The sequence below is a fragment of the Canis aureus genome, chromosome 15, assembly GCF_053574225.1.
Source record: "Canis aureus isolate CA01 chromosome 15, VMU_Caureus_v.1.0, whole genome shotgun sequence".
In the NCBI taxonomy this organism is placed as follows: Eukaryota; Metazoa; Chordata; class Mammalia; order Carnivora; family Canidae; genus Canis; species Canis aureus.
In genome coordinates, this window is record NC_135625.1 from 47,622,089 (window position 1) to 47,647,138 (window position 25,050).

Consider the following 25,050-nt stretch of genomic DNA (forward strand, 5'->3'; position numbering starts at 1 on the left):
CCAGGGCTAGGAGGCCTGCCGGGGAGCATGTGAGCAGACCAGAACATTCCGCTGGCTCAGCCGTGTGGAAAGGGCCAGTTTTCCACAGCCTGATGGACGTAAAGCAGACGCAGCCTGAGTGAGCGTACCCGAGACTGTATAAGGGACAAGCGGATGGACAGCTATTCGGGTCTTATAATGAGTGTGTAAACTCGGACGTGTAAATACCCACCCAGGCCGCTCCTAGAAGCCTGGCCCTGGCACACTGGCTTTTTGCATGAATGGAAAGGGGAGTGAGATCCATGCTGTACAAGGACCTGGTGACGTGGCTCCAGAATGACTTCGTTCCTGGGATGCGTGTACGAGTGCTAGTCGCTGGCCTCGATGGGGCTATGCACATCCATCCCTGTCCCTCCCCTGCCGGGCTCTGGAGGAGGCGGGAGGAGACTGGGTCTGACGAGGCCAGGTGCCGGCGCAGCCGGAATTGGGGCCGCCACTCGATGCCTAAGATGCCTGGTGAAACGAGAATTTCAGATGACAGCAAACGGCTGTTTGGTATAAGTGTATTTATGAAATATTTGAGATACGCTGATATGAACAGGTCCGCTTTGCCAGGTCCACTTTGTCATTACTTCCTGGTTGGTGTGCTCCAGCTTGGAAACCTGGCCAGGAGGCAGGAGGCGGCTCCCATGAACTTGCCCTGTGGCCAGTTCCATGAGACAAAGCCCTTCTCCCCAGTTACGGACCGGGTACCCCAGCCCAGATTGCTGGGAATGGTGATGGGACCCTGAGAACTGCTGCCCCGTGAGCGCAGCAGCATCTCTGCAGGAGGGAAGCCGGGCGGGGATGCTGTGGTGGTGACAGAGGACAGGACAGTGTGAGGGACAGGGGCTCGTGGGCCTCAGCTGCCCCCACTTTCACGCCATCCTCAGCTCCAGGCTATGGGGGCTTAGGAGGTGCAGCCTTCGGCTCTGACAGGACCATGTGCAGAAGTCCTGAGCGCTGAGTGGGAATGCAGAGGCTGGGCCGAGGCCCTTCTCTATGCTTGGGCAGCTGGGGCAGACAGGGTGGAGGCGGCACTGGCTGTTGAGGCTCCCCTTCCTCCATCCCCCTTCTGGCTCCCCGCAGCCCGCGGCAAGCCAGCACTAAGGGTCTCCTGGGCAGGAGGCCGTGTGGAGCAGGAGCTGCGGCAAGGACGCATCTGCTGCAGAAAGACACAGGGTGCTGTGAGGACCCACACACCCAGGGGAGGGCATAGGGGAGTCACCTGGTACCGTCTTTGGTCACATTTCATTTGAGCTGACAAATTTTACATGTTCCTTTCTGTTGGGGGTAAAACATGTGTTTCTTCTGCATACAGAGGACTGTGCAGCCGTGATGCCCTCCTCGACACTTTGCCTGGAAAGCCCACCGAGCTGCACCTTTCTTCCAGGACAGCTCTTTTGCGTGTTTTCACGCTGTCGTCAAGGGTGCGGGAGTGACGTGGCATCTTTGCCGTGCCCATGCCTGGGCGGATGGCATTAGGCTGAAGATGGCAAACAGAGTGAGAACCAGGATATGTGGGTTTTACTTGTTCTAGGAAAACAAGCATGTTTTATCAGGCATGTTGCTGTTCCCATGTCCCCTTCCCTGATAGAATAGCAAGGTTCTTGAAAACACGGTCTCCTTGGGTTTCTTGATCGTTCTCTTAGAAAGGTTGGACATCCACAGGATCTGAACCACCGATGCAGATCCAGCCAGAAGGTCTGATTTTGTTCCACTCAACACATAGATCTGATGTGGAAAGGGTTGCTGTTCTGGGGCACATGGAAAGTGGGGGATGAGACTGCGGCGGCTTTGAGGACCTGAGAGTCAGGCACCAGGTAGGAAGCATGAAACAGGGGCCCGAGACAGCGGTGATATGAAAGGTCTGGCCGATGCCATGCGAGAGGCAGGGAGGATGAGGGGTGCAGACCTCTGAGGAACTTTGGGAGCAGGGCTTCAGGGACCCATGAGAGGCTGAGCTCTACCCAATGGCACACGAGCTGCTCTCTGCTCTCTTCATTGATTGAGGTTAAAAAGAAAAAAAAAAAAAAAAAAAGCATTGGAGGAGATACTTTCCAGAAGCCAAAAACAGCTATTCTCTTTGTTGGCCTAGTGCAGCATTATCACCATTAGCTTCCAAGTAACAGAAAGCAAGCTCCAATCGATTCTTGTCATCGATTTACAAAAAGGGACACAGTCAGAGTGCACCTGGAAGTTTAGAGGCTCCCCGACCATTGCGACAGAGGTGGGAACGCGCTCCTCCCATCCTCTTCCCGGATGGTCTTTAGAAGCAAACTGTGATGTTTGCAACTTCTTCGCATCATCCTCCGTCATTTGGACGCAACTGGGGTTTCTTTTTGAAGTCCTGGTTTGAGCTCCCAGGGACGTCTGCTTGGCAGCATGCAAGCACGCAGCCCGCATTATCGACCGCCTGTTTCCTTTTTACTGTAAAGGTTGTGAGAGCCAGTGCATCTGTGGGTAGTTTGAAACGCCACTGTCCTTCCTGCGTGGCATGTGGCTGGACTGGGTGTGCTGCTTGCTGGGGGTGCCCCCGGGGCGGGGTGGGGTGGGCAGCAGGGGGCGGGGGCAGCGGCCCTGCAGGCTCACAGTGGACAAGGGCACCTTCAAACAGCGCAGCTTTTCTAAAATGAGTTGGAGATACAACAGAGTGCTAGGACATAGTGCTAAAACTTAAAACAATTTTTTTTTAAAAAAATTATTTATTAATTTATTGTTTTAACCAAACTCACCATGTTCTTCCAGGATGAGGAGAACTTAGTTGTGACAATCCCATTACTGGAGAATGGGTCAGGTCTAGAGATTTTTTGGGGGAATGGGCAAATACTCTTCTGCTGTTTGGAAAGATGCTAATAATCACAGAAACTGGAAGGTTGGTGGAGGATGATATGAAATGAAAATGCTTTTATTTATTTATTTACTTAGTGGGTTTTTTGGGGGGGATTTGACCCATATCAGACATTCACCAACCACAATAAGTCTACTTGACAGTCATCCCATTGCACAGTCATGTGATTTTTTTTTTTCCTCTCATAACAAGGACATCTGAGATTTACGGTGTCTTAGCAACTTTCACACACACTGAATGGCATTGTGGGCCGGAGTCTCGGGAGACCTCATGGGTAGACTTACACTCAGGTCTCGTGTGAACATGTCTTGTTAGGGACCGCGTTTCCAACAGAAGGGCAGCCAGTGAGAACAGACATTTTGAGGACGGTAGGTGCTCGTGTTGGGCGTGGTGCCCGCTGCCGTGCCCCACCGGTGGCCTGTGGTCTGCACACGGGCGAGCCCAGCCAACAGGGTGGAGGAGTGAGTGTGTCAGCAGACACCACAGCGATGCGCAGCAAGTGTCCACCTGCTCCGGGATGTCTTTATAAAGCGAGTTCAGCTTAGTGCTTCCCCTCTTCGTTTTCCTTTGCTTAATCGCAGGTGATGATTCAAGAAAAGCCCTCACCTGTGCTCGCCTGGCTTTCATCTTCGCAGACAGAGCAGGCTGGGGCTTGGGCCTCGATCTGTGGCGCGCTTCAGGCCTGCGTATTAAAGGGGCCGGATCACCCTCAGGCTTTTAAGGGTTTTTTGGGGTTAAATTGATGAGCATGTATAATAAATTGAAGCTTTGTTGTTTAGCGGATTCTTTCCCCCTTGTATTTGTTATTCTTTTATCAGTTAAGAGACTGGGAGGGGGACATTTGTCTTCCCTCTCACGTCTCAGAGTTGCCTTGAGATTTGTCATCGACTGGGATGGGCTTGGATATTACAAGAGTTTTTGTATGTTTCTGTTTCTCAAATAATTACTCCGAGTCCAGGCATCCGGGTGTCTAGATGGCCAGCGTGTAAGGTGTCGGCAGACTGGGCGTGGGGCCCCGGGGGCTGTCATCTTCCTCTATGTCCCTTGTGGTGGGGTCTGGCCTGCTCAGTGGCCTCCTGGTGCATGGGACACACCCAGCAGGTTCTCTAGTCTCCTGTGTTCATCTGTTTGTTTGTGGCCTTGGAATTTCATTTTGCTCAAAGCAGAGCTGTAGGACTTTACCAAGCGACTGCTCTTGGTTTAAGAAGCACCCGGCTCAGAAGGGTGAAGCCTACGCAATCCCTAAACTCTCAAATCTGTAGACAGCCAGTTTCAGACAAGCTTTTCTGGGCTGTAAACGTGCTGCATAAACACGCCGTGCAATGGATTGTGGACTCCGTGGAAAGAGCCCTCTTCCAGCAGGCTGGGAACACGTCACCGATGGGTCCATGACCTGCCGGGATGTGAAGTAATGCGTGTGTGTGAGCCTATCAATATATTCGCTTTGGGGTGGGAGGAGGGAGCATTTATCAGACTTTCTTTTTCCTTTTATTTCCGGCAGGGTGCTGTTTTAGGGGTGTGTGTGGAGAAGCCAGAGAATACGCAGGAAGCTTGTGTCGACTTCGTGTTCAGCCTTCACTCTTCTCCTTGGGCCAAGGTGACTGAGCTCTGCCCAGACTTGCTGCAATGCCCCACTCCCTCTGCTTAATTCCTTGTAAATAAAACAGAGCTCCCTCTTCCCTGCACCACAGCTCAGTCCTTGTTTCCTTCACTGCTACGGTTCAGCCTAATCGTATCTCTTGGAAATAATATGGGAAAGTTATGCTGTTTTACTCCATCAGATTTAATAAGTTTGGATGCTTTCCAAGTACTAGGCATTAATCACACTTAAACCCAGGGCTTGATAGTTCATCCACCCGGAGTATTCATGTCAGAGACATAAAACAATCTGCTTTAATGCCCATGGTTCTCTTTATATTGAGCACTTGCCTTGTGTTAATAAAACTTGCTTTGTATGGAGGGGCTGGGGGTGAGGACTGGGGGCGGGGATTTGTGCATCACGTAAAGCATCTCATGGCCAAATGTTCCTTTCCTGTTTTAAAGCTTTGCAGAATTATATGACGGGGGTGGGAGGGGGGAAGGGAATAAGGTAAGCTCAGAATAAGGAGGCATTAGTAACACCTTGGCAGTGTCCAGAGCTCGGTTTCCATCAGGGAGATGAAGAGGAGCATGGCGCTTCCAATTGGACAGCTCTCCTGATGTCATTCTTGTGTTCCGTCCTGGGAGGCCTTGAAATCAGACACTGCTGTTTGCCTATTCCAGGGGGTAGGATGCTCACTGGCCTTACCACCTGCCACGATGGGCGGGGCTGCAGGGAAGCACACAGGCCGAACGAAAGCGTAGAAGAACTGTTTTATCACCAGGATGTGTTGGCTGTGCTCCTTAGATTATTATTATTGTTGTTTTTAAAGATTTTATTTATTTATTTGTGAGAGACACATATACAGAGAAAGAGAGAGAGACAGAGAGAGAGACAGAGACACAGGCAGAGGGAGAAGCAGGCTCCCCATGGGAAGCCTAATGTGGGACTCGATCCCAGGACCCTGGGATCACGACCTGAGCTGAAGGCAGATGCTCACCTGCTGAGCCCCCCAGGCACCCCCTGACCGACCGTTAATTTGAGAAATATTTGTCATGTGCCTATTGTGATTGGGGCCATCCTGTAGATGTTAGGGACAGAGAAGTGAGCAGACGCAGACTACGTTCCTGCTCCCACAGGCCTTGCACTCACCTGGAGGGTATCAGACCCTAGGAATACGGAAGGAATCTGCGCAGGTTAGGGATGGCAGGTGCACGCAGGGTGAGGGGATGGCAAACAAGGGATGCAAGGACGTGCTCTGAGAAGCCCCCGCAGACAGGGCCTTTGGGCAGAGACCTGAATGCAGTGAGTGAGCCAAACTTGGAGGTCCCTGAGGGGAAAGAACTTTGTAGATGGGACCATAGGTACAAAGGCCGTGAAGTAAAAGTATGTTTGATGTCTTCAAGGAACTTCTGTTGTCCTTCTACAGCCTACATTGTCTGTTTAAGGATATGATTTTTACCTTAAACCACAATTTTCGAGTATAAATGAATTGCTTTCCTGACGATATTCATAACTGTTTGAGGACCAAAACCATATCTCAAGTGTGTCTTGTGCTTTCATAATGGCCAGCCCATAACACGTGCTCAATGATGCATTAAAATTAATGGACTCAGTGACAGAAATAGTCACATTAACCATTAGGCAGTGGATGTGTGGTTGATATGGAATCTTTCTCAAGGAAAAGACAAAACTCCACTGTTTCTACCATTGTCGGCCAGTTTCCTGTCTGTTCAGGTGTTAGGTAGGCTCCTTGGGCACAGGTGATAATTGAGCACTGTCCCGGGAAATGGCCCAGTACTGGGTAGTTGACGAGACCTCTTCTTCCTCTAGAATGTCCATAAGATCAAGGTGCATCCTCGGGCCCTGCGGGTGAGTGGGGTCGAGGGGGTGAGGACAGGGTCCCTGGCCACACCGTGACACACAGGAAGGGTTTAGAAATTCTCTCTGAGTCATCTGTAGTGAAGGCACTGTGCAGTTTCTACTCGAGTTTAGTTTCTACTGTGCTCTGAAATTAATTCACATGAATTAAAGACACTTCACATGTATTTGAGGGGTTTGGGTTTAGAGGGAGCATGTGCGAAATCCCTGGAAAGGCCAGGAATCCTTATGGGAGTATCCCAGCCCTCCTCTATGTAGAAGCAGGCTGAGCACATGTGTGTGTTTCTGCGGTTGACACAGTTAGAATGGGGTAGAGGGCAGTTAGTGTGAAGGTCCCGAGGTGCAAGGCTTCTTGGACTGGTCAGTGGGTGTCAAGAAGGTTGCTATGTTGTGTTTCCATGGCATATGTGTGTACAAATCTCTTCGCTGTGGCTAGACTTTGATTGATGGGCGGGCCAAAACTGGGGTCCAGGCCTCACACCTGGTGATGTGATAACCCAAGTCTGAAGGACACATGGAAGAAGCAGCAGAGGTGGGGGGAGGAGTACAGGGAAAGGCAAGGAGTGTTTTCTGCTGACTCCGCTTGGGTTCCCCTGAGTGTGGCCCTGAGACGAGGGCCTGGGTGCAGGTGGTTTCTCCGGGAGGGCCCTGCTTGGCCTCGTGATGGGGAGCGCCAGCACGTCAGAGAGGCTCTGTTGTTTGCAGGGCCCAGTGCAGGATAAAAATGCAGAATCCCTTGTTCAAAAGCAATGAAAAAATTCAAGATGGTCACAGTAGGGCTTTAAGGCACATGTAACAGGGACCTGGTGAGTGAAGGGGGAGAGGCTGGGCCTTGTGCTCTGGGCGTGTGTGGGGGGTGTGCTTGCCAGTGGGTATCTACCTGGCTTTGTCCGCAGGGCCTGGTGGAGCCCTTGAGGCTGGTCCTCTGGAAGCAGGGCAGCTCCTTCACAGCCCCACCTCCTCATCAACGGGGGCTTAGGGGGTGCCTTCGCCTCCTGGCATTTCTGGCCTGCTCCGTGTATGGAGGCTAGGTGCTCCCTGGGAGGAGTGTCATCAGACAGACAGGCAGATGTGGAAGTATGTCCTATTCGTGATGGGCAGAGCAGCCCGTGGGCAGGAGCTGAGGGCACCTGCTGTGCATGTCTGGCTTCGCCCTTGGCGATGGAGCCAGAGGAGGACGGGTCCTCACAGTCCTGCTGCCACAGGGACAGAACCCATGGTGGCTGATGGAAGCCAGAGAACCTTTGCAGAGAAGCTGTGTGTGGTTCAGAGACTGCTGCTCTCAGAGCCCACGGTGTACACTCTGGGGAGCACTACAAATGCCCCCCAATTCCACTAACACAGAACTACCTTTGGAGAGCATGTTAATAGTCCATGTGAAACCCGACTCCACGTGCTCAGGCCTCTGGTCGCTGGCTCCTGAGGCTGTCTTTGCCTCAGTACGGGGGAGCATCTTCTCCAGCCTCCCTGGGGCCCAGCAGCTGCCCCAGGGTTGCCACCATTCCCTCTTTGGGGCTCCTAGCCTCCTTCACAACTGGGTTGGCGCCCCAAGAGCTCTAGCAGCTGGGAACCTGAACCACAGTGATGCCTCCCTGTACCGAGGGTGCACAGGCTGCAGTGGCCCCTTGTTTTTCGCTGCTCCCCACATCTGGGGGGCTTCTACAGAGTTCTGTCTCAGGTGGGAATCCTGTCTCTAGGCCACTGGGTCCTCAGTGTCCAACCCGCGCTGTGCATGTTTATCAGAATCAAAACACTCGCCTCTGCTTGCTGCACCTATGGCCCTGGCAGGTGCTGACTCTTGGCAGCGGACAGACCACCCCAGCTGTCACAGGGCACATGTGGCTGTGGGGAGAGCCACACCGAGCAAATGAACACCAAATGGATGCCGAGAGGCGGTGCGCAGCGCTTGGAAGGAAACAAGAGATGTGCTGCAGAGGCCGAGTTAGTGCTGATTTAGAAGAAGACCTCAACGGCGAGACAGTGGTTGAATTTAGATCTTATTGGGCAGCAGGTGCTCAGAGATGGGACGAGCATTTGCGTAACTGAAGGACAGGGTGAGGCCAGTGTCTCTTGCTGTGGGTGGTGTGTGTGTGTGTGTGTGTGGTGGGGGAGGTGGAGGGGGGAAAGAAGGCAATTGGGATGACCTGGATCTCTTGAATTTGAGCCCCTGGGTGGGTTGTGGTGGTGACTATGAAGGAGGAGAATGTTGGGCACCATACTGAAAGCCAAAGGGCTTGGGGGACGGCTCACCTGGGAAGAAGGTGGGAATAGCTTGATGACATTGTTGGTGGAATTCCCAGTAGGACTAATTAGTTTTGTTGGTTTAATACGTATTTTTAGGTCTGTCATTGATTATCCAAATATGCGATTGAAATATAATTATGGAAAAGTGGAAACTCTGCTTGGGGGAGAAACCATTCTGTGCCATCTCAGGCCAAAATTCTACAGTAGAGTGACACCCAGGGTTTTCTGATTTCTAAAGATTTCGGAAGAAGCCTGTTTTTCTTGGAGGCAACGGTGTGATTGGTGTAGGATATATAAACTGTGTGTTTATATGATTGATGGAAAAGTTACACATTGGAAGTTGCTCTTTTAAAATACAGCCCACAGGCACTACCCAGAAGGGCATACTGCTTTGCTTCTGGGGTAAATTTATAACTGTTTAATGTATCCAATGAGACAGAAAATTTTTTTTGAAGTAATTTACATGTAAAGATACATGACAGCCTTAAAAAAGATACTCTACTTTTTTTTTTTTTTTGAAAAGAGATATTCTTATTAATCTTGGCCAGAGTCAGATTTTCCTAGCTAGCAGCTTAAATTCAGCAAGGTTGTGAAAACAGGTGACAGCCAACCCCATGACCTAGAGCAAGGTCACCCCGACTGGATGCATGAGGAAACTGTGGAAGTGGTCTAAGACTTACTCTTTTGTCACGTACTTTCAGCCTCTCCAGGTGCTTCTTTTGGAGGCTGGTCAGGCTTGGGAGGGCGGGTGCCTCCTGCAGTGCACACCCAGGTGTGGAGGGCCTCTCAGACACCTGGAGACGTGTCCTGTGCAAGTGGCACCATCATGGCCCAGGGCCCCAAATCCTGTTGGCTGCCTAGGCTTGTCTGTCCTTTAAAACCTCTCATTCTCTGTCTCTCTCTTTCAGCAAACTGCTCCGGTTCTAATTCCTAGTGCTAATTATAAAACACCCATCGCTCCAACTAATAGGAAAAAAAAAAAAAAAGTCAAGAATCTTTCAAGACATTTCATAGAATTTATGTATCCACCATCAACCTTTGACTCGGTAGACAGAAATTGTTAACTGGGCAATTTGAATGATCTTAATATTGATTTAAGCTTTTAAATGGTTTTTTAGACGTTTTATCCTAATGCCATCATGAGAACCAAGAGGGCAAAAATGATATTCTAATTTATCAAATCTCCATGTGAAATGGGGTAAACTAATGTTGAGACCTAGCCCCTTTTCTATTTAATGTATACTCTAATGTTTGTACACTTTTTTTTAGAGAAATTGAGTGTTTTTCCTGTATGCTGGTGAGTAGGGCCCTACATTCGTGTTTCTGGAGTGGGGTCCAGAAGCCCTTGATTTAGCAAATGGAGGCCAAGAATATCATCTAAGCTGCGATTTTACCCAAACTCAAATAATCATTTTTAGTGGTTTTCCTTTGGCACTTAGATGGATGATCTCAAATGCTTCTATTAAAATAAATAAAGGTGCTTGTTCAGTGGTTAATTTTATGTGTAATCTCTTGGTACATATAACACAAGAGAGACATTAAATGCCTACAGTGGAGTAGGTGGGAATTTGGTTATAGTGAGATAAAAAAATTAGATATAGCTCATCTGGCAGGACTTCATGGCTTCTGGAAACTATTTGTGTGGTCACATACATTGGATCTGTCTGGGGAGTTCCTACTTGTCACCTCCCTCCATTATGGCCAGTGTACAAGTTGGGTTCCTTTGCTTTTCCAATAAAACAGTCTCTGCTATCTGCACGGCCAGATATCCCTCAGTTTCAGTAGCTTGCCCTGTGACTCTTAGGGGAGGCTTGACTGGAGTGATGATGTATAGAGTGTGTTCAAGGGGCGTGCTAATCCTTTCCACTTTACCCATGGCTAGCTCCATTTTTACAGATAGATGAGGCTATGTGACCTGAACTGTGTCATCTGGACTTCTAGAGAAATAAAGGTACGTAGTCATGCTTCTATGTTATGCCCATAAGGCCAACATAGAAACAGCCACGTGTAGCTCAAATTTGCATTTTAAAGAAAATTCCCATCGATGACATCATTCAGAAGCACATTGCTTAGGACCAGAGAAAACTCTGTGTTCACTCGAGCAGGTATATTGACTTCAAATAAGGATGATGCAATCCAACTTTGCCTTGACTGCCAAGAAGTTTGTATATCTGCCCATTGGTCTGTCTATCCATCCATCTGTCCATCCATCTGTCCATCCGTCCATCCATCCATCCATCCATCCATCCATCCATCCATCCATCCATGTAGGCACATACAGTGACCACGCTTATACCTATTGCCAATCTTTACTTCCTGACTTTCATCTTTTTCTCAGTGTTGGTTGATTTTGGTCTAGGCTATCTGCAGTACCATTTGGACATGGCCTACGTGTCAGAGCCCCCTAGTGCGAAGCCTTTGTTTCTTGGAAAAAACAAAACAAAACAACAAAACTCTTAGATATGAGACTGCAATGTTAGGGAACATAGTTATTAAATTGAATGCTTATTTTGAAAAATTTCAAATTTCCTTAATCAGATATTCCATCAGAATGTGTCACCAGTGTGTGCTCCTACTTGTGTTTTATGAGCATTCCGGCACTCTAGGCCATTGGTTTTTTGGTTTCTTTTTTTAATGTGTGACTGCTTTCGATCATAAGAACAATATATATTTATAAAACAACTCTTTACTCTCCCATTTTAATATCTCAGAGGGTTGAGGACACAAAGATGTTCCACTCATAGGACAGGGCAGATGGAAGTAGATGGAGCAGGAATGTTGTCCACTGTGGGATGTGGGTCTGTACACAGCTTGCTCTGGAGGGACATGGAAGGGGGCTTGCCAGCTGTGTGTGAGTACCCTCTGCATATTGAGGATCCTGGATGAAGGGCCGTTTTTATTTTATGGATCTGTGTCTTCCTTCAGGGACAGGAGAGGTCCTGAGTTTAGTCTCAGCTCAGACTGATCAGACAACCACAGAACTGCTGTGGCTGAGTCCCCATATTGTGCACTTGTGCTCATCTTGGCTTTCTTCTGATCATGTCGCAAGGGTGGCACAGATAGAAACATGGCCCTAGTGAATGCGACTGTGGTCATGACAGCCAGCCTGTGTGTCCCCAGAAGCACCTTCATTTGGTCAGTGTGAAAACCACGCAGTCAGTCCCTTGTTTCAGGGTCCCCGTAACTGTAAATATTGAAGCTGAGAATTTAATCCAACTGTAGCTGACACAGCTGCTTATGGTTGCAGGTTCAGGAGCCAGTGGGCTTTGTACTGCCCACATAGATGGAGGTGTGGCAGTGTCATCCGGCAATGCAGAACACAGGCTTCAGGAAGTGTGGTTTTCAAGCACCTTGGTCATGTGAAAGGAAGTTGAACGTGCCTATCAGACAACGAGCCATATGCATCTTGAGTAGATTGGTGAAATAGAAACCTCTGAATCATTTGCACAGTAGGAAACTTTGCTAGAAGGAAAGAAATGGAAATATGATTACACGTGTAGCAGAATGGAGCCTGGTGTCCACAGGACTGAAGCCTCTTCTCCCTTTGGTGACAATTCTTTAAGATAAGGAGAAAGTGACTTAGAATTAGATCAGCCCACAGGCCCTATTTGGTCCTTGTGTCCTGTGATTTTTCTTCCCTTTTGCTACCTGACTTTTGAGCATTCAGTGGTTCTCACTCTTGGCTTCACGTTAGAACTGTCTGTGACTTTTCTTTAAATTCAGAGGCTGAGGCTGTACCCCAGGCCAATGAAATCAGGTTGGCTGGGGTTGGGGCTCTGGACCAGCGTTTTAGAAACCCCTATGGTGAGTCTGGTCTACAGCCAGGATTGAGAAAAACTGGTCCAGACGTACTCCCTACATTATCCACTCAATGCATCCTAGCAAAGTTGGTTGGAAGGTGAATTTTTGGGAAAGAATCTCTAACATTTTGTAATTATTAGACTCAACACATGCAGCTACAAAGAAATATCACCTGCTAAGGCGATTTGACAATCTTTGGTCACTAGGGGGTTGGTACCTGGTGATGTTGTAAATGTTTTTGCTGCACTTGGAAAACCTGGGTTCATCTCTTATATCTGGGATTTTCTCTGTTATCACCTGGTCTTTCATTTTCTTTTGGAAACACAGCTTTCTCTTAGTTAAGTATTTCCTGCCAGGCATTTGCAGCCCCTGCCATTGGCTAGCCTCCCTCTTTTATCGATGTGTTTGTGTGTTTCTATGCCATAAGGTCACAATATCCTACGTTATTGGCCAGTATTGCTTTACCCCTAAGTGTGATTTACTGTGGCCTGAAAACTTGTGAATCTGGATCTGAGGCTTAATGAAATGGATCTTAGTTATTAATACATTGGCAACTGAATTTTGAGGAGCCTTCACAAGCTGTTGGGCCCATGGAATGGGAGGAAGGTGAGGCCCCAGGAGCACAGGAAGGGGCTGCGTGGGATCATCCGTGCAGCTTCTCCAACATGGCAACTGAGGACCCAGAGGTCTTAGAGGTACCAGGAAACTTGTCCAAGTTCATAAATCAACCAATTTTGTTACTTGAGAGTAGATATAATAAAGTATTGATGGCAGAAAGTTTTGAAATTGAACTGAAATGAGGTTTCTGGATTACCCGTGGACTTCAATTACCTGCTCTATCTCGTTCTCACTGTGGGACAGGCATTCTGCGGTTCTATATAATAACGATTCTTTTTTGAAATGGGCTTGACCCAGAGAAAGATGACGAAAACGAGTGGCAACAATAATGGATTTTGTTTTTTATAGATCAAAATCTAATTTTAGATTTCGATGTGACTATACCGACATGCTATTTCTGGCTCATTAGTATTGCATTTTTGCTCTACTTTTAAACCTTAGTTTGGAGAAGAAATTTGATAAATTGGAATTTCAGGCTTGAAAAGAGAAACGTGAATGAGCTGGAATAGTGATTTACAAGTAGTAACTTAAATTGCCTGAGGGGGAAATCAGTAATGTAGGAATAAATTCGGAAGTGATTATTCATGTTACAAAAGTAACTCTTGCCTTTAACCAAAGGGTAATCTCTCTGTGCTTCTTAGACTGGATTCTCTATGGGGAGGAGCACTTCAAGCAGATGTAGGAGGGTGGACCTACCCTAGTTGAATGCTTCCTGTTGCCAGGCTCCCTCCCTCATCTCAAGTCTCCTGGCCTCCTGGGAGCTTCCTATCTCCCTAATGGGCTTGAACATATGGCCTGTGTGCCTGCCCTAGGTCCTTTGCACTTGTCTCATTTCCGTCTGAGAGCCCCCGTCTCACGGCAGGCGTGGTCTTTTCTCCCTTCCCATGGGCATCACCTCTTTAGAGAGTGGCTTACCTTGCCACCAGCTGCACATTTCCATCATGGGCACTCACTCCACCCTCTCCTGTGTTCAGATATCAGAAAACTGTATCACTGGCCCTGCTGTGTGAGCCTGAAACCCAGGCTGACCCTTGACAGTTCCATGATTTGTTCCCGAGTCCTCTTCCTCTCATCCTCCAAGGCCCCGAGAGCCTGCCTGAGGCCACCATCATAACGGGTCCACATGTCCTGCAGAAGCTGCGCCGATGGTCCCAGGGGGCCTTGCCCACCTCTGCTCTCAGAGGCCTGTGAATCGAGGCAATTTCGTTGTCATGTGCCACTGCTGTCTGCCATTTATGTAGCTGCAGGACGCTGCTCTGTGTGGATGTGCCACACATGTGTGTCCATCCACCACTGGGGACATTTGAGTTCATTCTGGCATTTTGATGATGTAAACTGTCCTGCTGCTGGCATTTCCGTGGACTTTCCTCCAGGCCGGGCACAGGGGCTCCCTGGGACACACACCCAGAGGTGGAGTAGCTGGGTCCTAGGATGCCCAGACTACATATCACCATGTCACAGCAGACTACTTCCCAAAGAGGTTGTGTCAGCTTGTGCTCTGTGACATGTCGGTCAGGCACCCTCCCAGCTTTGGTGTCATCAGGACTCTTGGTTTTCCTAATGGAGCAAGTGGATGATGCTACATTTTGTGTTTACACTGAGATAATTACTGGTGAGAATGGGCATCTTTTCATGTGTCACTGGCTTTTCTCTCTATCTTCTGCAGCTCGTGATGACTTTGTCTCTCCCTTTCTGATCCTGGCGACGTTACCATCTTTCATCTCCCCGGTGTGCAGGCCCTGCTCTCCAGAATAGAGCTGAGGTAAGGCTGCGACGGGGACCCTGCTGGTCAGTCCCTGATGCTGATTCTGGAGACATCCCCCCTCCCTAAAAGCACGTTCATGGCATGTATTTTACACACCATCTTGGCTGGGTTAGAGACATTTCTTTCTATTCTCAGCTTGAGTGATGTTTGACCGCATCTCTATTGAGATAACCGTAGGATTCTCTGATAATACGGGGAACAAAGATCACAGATTCATTCTTTCTTTCTCTCTCTCTCTCTTTCTTTCTTTCTTTCTTTCTTTCTTTCTTTCTTTCTTTCTTTCTTTCTTTCTTCCTTCCTTCCTTCCTTCCTTCCTTCCTTCCTTCCTTCCTTCCTTTCTTTTTTTAGATCATGGATTTTCTGATGTTAGAATACTCCTGCTTTTCTGGAAGAAATCAGACTTGGCCAGGACATATTACATTTTTTTTTCTTCTTTTTTAAATATATGGCATTTTCTTATTCACTGTTGGGTCTGGTTTACTAATATTTTATTTAGGATTTGGGTTATACGTTCATGAATGAGGTTGGTCTTATCTAAATTCGACATCAGTTTGCAGTGGTCTTATCAGATGGGAGCAGTCCCTCTCTGTCCCCTGGAGAAGGAGAATCGTGTAAAATTGGAACAATCCATGTCTTGAAAAGTTTTCAGAATTCACTTGTGAAAACCCCTTGTTTCGTGTTTTCTTTCTGGGAACATTCTTGATGAGTGCTTTGGCCTCTTTAATAGCGAGAAGACTCTTCAGCAATTCTATTTATTTTTGAGTTCTTATAAGTCACAAAGAGTGTATCCATTTGTCCAAGTTTTCAATTTGGACATCACATCATGTTATTTGTTATATCTGGGGTTCCTTCTTTTATGATGAGTATTACTTAGCTGTGTCTTTTTCTTCTTTCTGTATTAGTCTCTCCGGAAGTTTGCCCATTGCCTTTCCCAGAGAAACACATGTCAGCCGTGTTGGGGGTCTTTCATCCTGAGCAGAGAGAGCCTATCTGTGATGACGTCTCTATGTAGGGGCAGCAGGAGACCCAAATAAAAGAGCCTCTGGTCACTCACGTGTCCGGCTTGTACAACATGCATGTGGTTCCTTGGGGCTATCATCACAAAACCACAAGACAAGCCCAGAAGGAAACGAGTGCCAATAGATAGAGCATCTCCGAGGTGTGACTTCGTTGGGGTCGTGAGTCGCTTGTTCAGAGTTCAAGACGGTGTGTACACGAGGAATGTACAGTTACAGTACTGAGGGTCTTGGGGAGTATTTGGCTTGTCTTCTGAGGCTGACAGCGGGGTTGGCAGTCAGGTTTCTCAAACACATTCCTTTGAGGCAAGGCTTTTACACGATATCTTAACTTATCTTCTCCGTCAATTCAGTTAAACTCGGTAAGTATTTTCCCTGCCTTCCCTCTGTCATTCCTGATAGTGCCTTCGCTACTGTGGTGTCCATGGCAAACCCCAGACCAGCGCCGATGATGTCTTTGATGCCCAAAATGGAGGGGGTACTTGGTGTGTGCATGCACAAATAAAACACCTGTCACCTATTAGCGGCATGGAGCCCATGTTTCTTTAAAAAGTCTCCTGTCATCATCTCACTCTAGAAGTTAGAAAAATTGGAAACTCTCGAAATATTTTTTTTAGATTTTGTTTATTTATTCATGAGAGACATAGAGAGAAAGGCAGAAACACAGGCAGGGGGAGAAGCAGACTCCCTGTGGGGAGCCCGATGCAGCACTTGATCCCAGGACCCTGGGCTCACACCAGAGCCTAAGGCAGACGCTCAACCACTGAGCCACCCAGGCCTCCCAAGAAAACTCCTGAAAATAAATCACTATCGGAGATATTGAGTGAGGGGACTGCAGATAGGAGAGCCGCTCGGGTGACCTGCGGAGTCTGGGGGCTACTCTAGGTCCTCATGTGGATTCTGTTCATGTCTGGATGTACTTTGCCCTCAAGGTTCTCCTGTAGTTCCTTACACCATCACTTGGAAGAACTATTGGCTGGAAAGCTGAGTGGGTGAGAGGCAACTAGGTTCTTCTTCCCCTGTCTTGGAACCTCACACACCCTGGGACAGGGTGTGTTGGCTGTTATTTTGGGATTGGGATTTCCCTTTGGAGCAATTCCTCATGCCTGACAACTTTCAGAATGACACCCCCTAGATGCACACATGCACACACACGCTCATCGCTGTGACGGTGCCGGCGCTTGGTGTTTGACAACCTCCCATGGTGACTTCATGAGTCTTCTAAGCAAGCATCTGTCTCCATCTCTCTTCCTCCCTCTTTCTTTCTTCTGTAAACTAACCTTTATGCCTGCAAATGCTGAAGACAGCCTCATTTAAAATACTGTCAATAATGACAGTGCATTATTACTGAACCCTGGGTGATGCTGCTATATCTCTTGCTTCAGGGAAAATGCTAGCTGATGTTATAAAGCTAATAACAGAGGCTTGCCTCTCCTAAAAATGACTATAGACCCATGAATTATGGGGTGAATCATAAAATGATTTACTATGGAGTTCCTTTAAATATTGATGAGAATTGATTTAATTCAGAAGACTGTTTCCCCTCCTTGTTCCATACCCACTTAGAGTGACAGCAAGTGTCGTGAAGGCAGGCACTGAGTTCTGGTCGGGTGGGCATTTGCCGAGTGCACCCCATCTGCCAGGTGCTGTGCTGCCAGCGTCCTGCCCTGCAGAGTGGCATCTGGATGGCAGTTGCCCCGGCTCTAACGTTTCCATGCCTGATGATTGCGTTCAGACCGTGGACACACATGGACCCCAGTGCGGGAGATGCAGAGACGCTGGGCTGGCTGATGGGGGGAGATGCACACTGTCTGAGGACTCGGAACCTGGCACAGTGTACAGAGGTTGACCCGACAAGTGCAGCCAAAAAATCGGAGTGAAATTTCTGTTTTAGAAGACACAGCCCCTCTGCTTTAAAGGAATCCAGTTTCTTCTGTAGGAAGGAGAAGAGTGAGGCTTGTGGAGTTAAGCGTTCTGCGGTGTCCAGGGATGGAAGCGAGATGAAGTGGAGGCCGAGGGAGGACAGAGCCCTCCCATGGCACCAAACCCCAAACCTGCACCCCTATGGAGGTCCTCATTCTGGCCCCTGGTGAGCAGCCAGCACAGCTCCTTAACGCCTCCCTCCCCGCCCCGTTCATCTCTCCCACCAGAGGGAACACCACTGCCTCACCGGTCACTGTGATACGGCTTGGGATTCCACAGGTCTTCCCCTCCCGGGCTGTGTTGGGAACGAGTGGACCCCAGACGGCAGCCCGTTAGCAGCAGAGACGCCGAGTTTCTCTGGCTCTGTGACCCGGGGTTTGTTCCTGTGTTAGGTGTACGATGTGAAGGATAGCTTGCACCGTCTATTAGGTTTGCCCAGGGTTCAGAGCTGCTGTTGTGGGGCTGACTGGGGCCGCGCCGTAGCAGGAGGGATGGCTCCCCCAGAGTGGTCCCGGAGGAAGCTCTGGGTTCTTAAGGGGCATGCTGTGTCCCATTAGATGATAGAATTCCAAAACAAATTTACAAGAATGAGGGGTCGTTATGTTTGATCTTAACACAATGCAAATTGAGCCTAATTTTTGTTTTTTTACTCGGGTAAAATTCACATTATATAAAATCCATCATTTGTCGACTCGCCCTGGGGTACCACTGTCCCGAAGCATCTCTCTGCCCCAAACAGAAACCCCATCCCTGCCAGCAGTTGCTCTGTTTCCTCTCCTCCCAGCCCTGGAAACCAGCAGGCTGCTTCCAATCTCTACTCTGAGCACATGCATATGTACACTTGTTCTCACGGCTCCTGAATTACACCCAGAAGAGGAATGGTGGAGCATGAGGTAATTCTATTTCAGTGTTTGGGAACCACGGGACCTTCCTTGGCTGCAGCAGCATCCCACACCCCCACCAACGATGAAGGGGGTTCCCAGCTTGTCCACCGGCCCCCGGAGGTCACCTGCACCCCAGGCCGGGCTGTGGTCCAGGTGGAGTCAGAAGACGGGAGCCCTGAGCTGAGAGCTGGCCCAGGTGGGTTGGGCGCCCCGAGCTCCTATGTAGCTCAGAGCCCTGACCCCTTTCCGCTGTGACATCCTGACAGGGTGGCCGCCGAACACCCATGCTCGCTCCCCTTTCTTTTCCCCTCGTTTCTGTTCTCAGCATTCTTGCAGCCGTCCTAACTCTTCCTCTACATGTGGTGACTTTGGCCAGAATTCACTTGTGTAACATGGGGTCAGCAGATTGGTTCCCAGGTTGATTGGTAATTAAAATTAAAAGACAAGAATTGAGCATCTGTTGCGTGTGTGGACGTAGTTACACTTTGGGGAAGGAGTGTGAAGTCACTTCGCAGGGAAGGTGGGCACAGTTTTGGCCCAGGCCCCCTGGAGCCCCCTGCTTGAGCAGTGTCTCTGTGCCTCAGGGGAGGCCTGCCCAGCAGAGGCTGTGGCTGGATGGCACTTCAAGGACCAGGAATACCAGGTGAGGTCCGGGGGGCCTCCTGCAGCCGGTAGATGGGGGCAGCATGAGGTTCCAGAACTCTTCAGGCTGCCTGTCCTCAGTGCAGGTGCCCCCACAGACGGGGACTCTGAGGCAGTGGTGGGACTTATGGAGGGGGTACCATGGGGGGTGCACGTGGGGGGTTTGGATGAGACAGAAGGGGCTTCACAGGGTGTGCTCGGCGTGGATTTGTGCTTCTCCTGGGTGCATTTGGAGGCTCTTTCCCTCCATGCTACTCCTTGCCTGGGTGCCAGACAACAGCACAGACAGGGGCTTGGTTGGGGGACGGGGGCTCTGTTGGCAAGCAGGGGTGGGAGCAGCCTGCCCATGGAGGCTCGCTGCCCCAGGGCCAGGGCCCAGCCCTCTCCCTCCTGTTCCCACACCTTCTCACCACGTGCTCTCACACTGCATCCACTCGCGCGCCCGCCAGGTGTAACAGAGTGCCCTGCTGCTGCCCGCAGGGCTTGTGGCCCAGCCACCAGGATGGGGACATCCCCAGGCCTCCAGGAAGATGAGGCTGCACTTGGGTGAAAGTGGTGCCGAGGGGCTGGGAAGGCCGCGGTGAGTGTGGGGCATGCCTACCGAGCTGAGGCTGACTCTGCCCAGGGGAAGCAGGGGACAGGCATTCCTACAGGACAGATGAGGTATGAAGCCATGGAAATCAGCAGGGATGCTGAACATCCTGAGGAAATCAAGTCTGTTGTCCCCCCGAGGGTGTGGGCAGAGACGGCTCAGCTAGGGAGGGAGGGCAGGCCCACTCACTGCCAGAGTCCGCACCCAGCCTGCTGTTGCCAAGGCATCGAAGGAGACACGTGACCTGCGACATCAAAGGAGACACGTGACCTGCAGCACAGACTCTGCAAAGTGGACCTAATTTCAGGAATGGAAAAGCCAAGGTTTGGACAGGGGCCGCCAGGGGCCCAAGGTAGGAGATGGTCAGTGCCTGGAGAGGCTCCAGCCCAGAGCGGTGCAGACCTCAGGCCTGGCACTTCCCGACACTGAGCTGCCTATGTGGGTCTGCGGAGCACCCGGCGTGGCTGGGGGGCTGGGGTGCGCGGCATCTGTCATCAGCGGGCTTCCCCGTAGGGACATGAGGTGGCCGTCCCTGGCTGGCATGCATGCAGGTGAGCCCCGCTTGGCAGGGGCGGGGAGGCCACAGGGCAGACGGGCCTGCTCTGTCCCAGCTGCTGGAGTCCTGGCTGCAGCCTCTGTGCTCGGGGTCCCCGGCCATCCCTGTCAAGGGAACAGTAGTGTCTGCCTTGGGAATGTGTCTGTGAACCACAGAGAGCACGGTGACTGTGTCGCGGCTGTCAGTGTTACTGTCACTGAACCCCGTGTTAGGCGTTCGGCACGGAAGCCCCAGAAACAGCTCTGATATGCAGAAGGCTCGTCTTGTCATGGGGAGGATGACGTACAACTTGAAACATCCATATAGAAGAAGCCCACAGAAATTCGCAGGCAGCTGGTGTGGGAGGTCGCCACACTCACGGGGAAGGTGGGAGAGACTGCTGAGGGCTCTCAGGGAGGAGGCAGGCCTCGAGCAGGGGCCCTGAGGACCAGACTGGGGAGCGGGGAACGTTCGGGACGTGCGTGACAGATCTGCAGCCACCTCTTGTGCAGGTCCCATTGCCGTGGGGGGCTCACGTGGAGGGGTTCAGTGGATGCTGCCCCGCAAGCCACGCGTGTGCGGAGGACAGGTAGCCTGGCAGCCGGGTGCCTAGAGACCCGGTCAGGGAGAAGTCAGCAACGCGGTCAGACGGGCGGAGGGAAGCTTCTGTGCTCGCCGACGGCTTTGAACACGCAGAGACTCGCCGCCATCCGCGGGGTCGGCCCGGCCTCGGTGGCCAGACCGTGTCGCTGGGGTGGGATGAGCCTGGGCGGCCGCGAAGGGAAGCTTGCAGGGCACGCTCCTTGCGGGTCCCGTTCGCAGACGGAGCTTCTATGCTGGGAAGGAAAAGTAAACTCCACTCTGAGCTCCCGACACTCTTCTTTCCCAGAGTGTGTTTGAAATTCCAAGTGCGGGTTAGATGGACGGTTCTGCCTGCGGGAGGAGGAGCGCGGCCTGCGCCCCGGGCCGGAGCTTGGAGACAAGCTCCCGTGGGCGCTGCGGCTGTTGATGACAAGGACGTCCCTCTGGCATGTTCACTTGGGAAGTGCTTTTATCGTTTTAAAAATACATCCACGTGGAAAGAGGACAGGAGGTTGCTTTACGGCGGGAACTCAGGGTTGACATTAGCAGAGCGGAACGGACTCTCTCCCACAGCAACATCGTTTTGGCCAAACGATGAATAATTTCCACGTTTATCTCCAGTCCGTGTTTGTTTTCGGCAGCCCTTTGGGACCGAACGTGATGACAGACAACTGTTGTGCTTCTACTTTTTTGTCACTTGAGCTAACAAAGGGGACGACGAGCCGGTGCCTTTGCTGCAACGACCTTTCTCTGTGCAGGCACCAGGTGGCGCCCTGTCGCAGGCCCTTAAAAACATTAATTTACCATCTTAAAAATGGGATTTGGGAATTAGGGCTTCTAGTGTCCTAGAGTTCACTAGATTTTTGCATGGTGTTTCCAACTGTGGGAACTCAAAGGTGGTATTTAGGATTTATATATTTTTCCCCAGTCTCCGTTCTCATCAGTCCCAGCAGAAAGACTCTTTCCTCCCCAATATTGATTTTCAAAGCAGGCAGGAGAGAGGGCGTCTTTAAGTGCAAAACTCTGATGCTTTTGCCTCATTGCCTCCTCGTTTTTCTTTTTATCCTTCCTATCTACTCGTAGAAAAGTCGTTTACTAAGAGTGACTTACGCTAAAATGTTAGTGACTTATTTTTAGCGGAGGAATAGAGGCCCCGAATAACGTGTGGCACAGAAGATTGGGATTGCTTATGGAGTTGTAGCTCTCTCAGCGACAAACCAATTTAGAAAACATGTTTAAGATTTACCTTGACCTCTGATGTTACCAGTGTCCTTTCTATCTGGATGGACAACAAAACCCTATGTCATTTGGTCTGATGAATATGTTCTGCTGAAGGCAAATTTGGTTTCCCTGGTTTTCACAAGAATTATTAAAGTGAAGAACAGCCACCGTGGATTTACAATTAATGAATAAATATTTCAGAGGCGTTGATTTGAAGCCTGAGAGGAACTGTGTACAAAATGGAACAGGAAAAGACGTCTGAATGCCCAGGAACGCTGTAATTGATGTGTGTGAATCTGAAAACACTATTTATCATGGCAGCTAATGCGGAGTAATATATACTGCCGACGCTTCAAACAAACAGAGCAGATTCCGTTGTCAAAATTACAGTTCTATGGTGTGTTCTCTCAGGTTATCCTTTATTTTTACAAAAATATTCCTTTTGCTGAACATTTATTTTGAGATTAAGAAGTGCCTATTCTTTCTCAGAGAAGAATATTTCTCACCCCTCAGTTCTTAAGACGGATGAGAGCTTCAGAAAGTCCGCTAGCAGGGATGCCAGAGGGAAGTGGGTCAGGAGGTAATTGCCTTCACTTGGCCATTTCTTTGGAGCGTGTTTAATGAGCACCTACTATGCGTCAGATGTATTGTGCTCAGCAGACAGATCTAAGTGAGGAAAGATGAATTCGTTCATGAGATGTTGAATGGCTGCACTGGGGGCTGCATGGACAGAGGATGGAGCAGACTTAGGGGATATTTGGGAAGATGTCTCGAAGGTGCAGGGCAGGAGGGGAGGAGTGAATGCATCAAGGTCCTGTGGGACCCTCCCTTCCCTGGGTGTGAAGGGATCAGTCAAGCATCGGTGAACAGAGCCTGTCTTGGGAGACATTCTCATTGTCTGCATTTCTTCCCGTCTCAGCACTTTTACTTTTGAAATTCCAAGTCCGGGTTAGATGGATAGCTCTGCCTTTGGGGAGGAGGAGTGCAGCTTGCACCCCCGGGAACGGTAGCTGATGGAGACAAGCTCCTGTGGGTGCCATGGATGTTGATGACAAGGACATCTCCCTGGTGTGGGTTCCGGGCTACCCTGCACCCACATGACTGCATTCCACAGCTAGTTAAGGGCAGGGTCTCTACTGATCGTTTTTAAAATTGTAGACAAGCCCTGGAATTAATAGTCAAGAAAAATATACTTCAATCCAATGGTGTTGGGTTCCATGATGGGAATATTAGGTAAGCTTGTGTGTTCATTAAGTCTTTAACACTTTAATATCCGGTGGGCCCCCTACCCCCCACCCATGGAAGAGAGGCCTGTGTTTCTCAAAGGAGGGGTGTCAGTTCTTTATTAGATTATTTAGCATTAAATAAATAAAATCCTTTTTTTTTTTAAAGGACACCTGGGTGACTCAGTGGTTGAGCATCTGTCTTTAGCTCAGGGTGTAATCCTGGGGTCCTGGGATCAAGTCCTGCAATGGGCCCCCCTAGGGAGCCTGCTTCTCCCTCTGTCTATGTCTCTGCCTCTCTCTGTGTGTGTTTCTCATGAATAAATAAATAAAAACTTAAAAAATATATTATTTGGCATTGACTATCTCAGTCACCGGGTACTGGTTCCATGCACTCCATGTTTGTACCAGGTAGTGTCTTGCCTTGCAGCACAGGGTCCCTGCCCTAGATACTCTGGCTGAGCCATGCCACTGCTGGCTCCGGGACCTTGGGCATTCCCTGATCCCTTCCTCTACGCCTGTGAAGATAAGATACGTAAAGAAGTTGGAGTTGTTCTTAATTAATATTAGCTCCCTTCGTCTGTAAGCAGATAACAGGCCGGGCCAGAACCAAAGACAAGTACAGATGAAAGAGGCAGAGGTTCTGTGCCTGCCTGTCTGCGTCCCCCGCGGGCCTTGGCTCTCTGTGTGCTGTCCCTGTCCCCTCAGGCCTCCAGGACACGGGTGTTGGTCTGTGAAACTGACAGGAGTGGCACATGCCTTGTCCTGGCTCCAGGACGGGATGTGATGGCTGATGGTGAAGAAAGCTGACTTCTTCTCCATGGGGAGAGAGAGGAAAGGGATGGCCCTGTGTCACGAAGGAGGAATGCGTTCATCTTGTGTTTACAGCATTGTTGGCCGGTGCGCCCTTCTGTTGCCGGGGAGGGACGCAGAGGCCCACCATGTGTCATACCCCACCCCCGCGCCTGTCCCCATGGCCATGCACTGTTGCCCATCACGGACTCCAGGGTTTGAGAATGTCTCTCACAGAAAGGTGGCCCTGGACACACGTGGTCCTGTTGTCCTCGGGGGAGGCACCTGAGTCGGGTGCTGTGGGGTCCTGTGTCCCGTCCAGAAGAGAATGGTTGGGGACGCTCATGGTCCTCTAGGAAGGCCGGGAAGGGCTGTGCACGTGGGGAGGCTGTCGGGCATTGGGGGCACGCAGCTCCCTGGTTACCTGCCTGCGGCTGCTCCGTGGGGAGCAACACGGCCATACCGCGTCAGAGTGTCCCCTTCGCTGAGGGTGTGACAGGACTCACAAAGATCCCAGGGGCCCCTCTCACGGCTGCCCACCCTCGTGCCCTCCAGGCATCCACACCATGTGTGTCGGGCTCACCAAGCGGCCAGGCCGTGGCAACTGAGCACATCACCTGCCACCCCCAGGGTTTCACCCTACCTGAGCCCTTGGGCCCGGTGGCTCCTCTGACCATCAGGTGGTTGACCCGGTCCCTGGCATGGGTGTGACCATGTCATGCTCCCACCAGCCTTGGGGCGAGAGTCTGAGAAACCAGGCAGCCCCTGCTAGCGAGCAGCCCGCGCTGGCCGGTCCGTGGCAGAAATGCTTGGTCATCCCCAGAGCATGACCCGTCCTTGGGGGTGGCGCTTTGTTATTCACTGTCATCTGGTCTGCGAGCTG

The 25,050-nt window shown here is 50.3% G+C and overlaps 1 long non-coding RNA gene across 2 annotated transcripts in view; it reads left to right on the forward strand.

Annotated features, from left to right (window-relative positions):
- LOC144284029 (uncharacterized) overlaps nucleotides 1–25,050 on the forward strand; it is an 87,665-nt gene that overhangs the window by 53,893 nt on the left and 8,722 nt on the right. For both annotated transcript variants that reach the window (XR_013352504.1, XR_013352505.1), the window contains one exon: nucleotides 14,659–14,754. This is a non-coding gene — a long non-coding RNA (uncharacterized LOC144284029). The remainder of the gene's footprint in view (nucleotides 1–14,658; nucleotides 14,755–25,050) is intronic.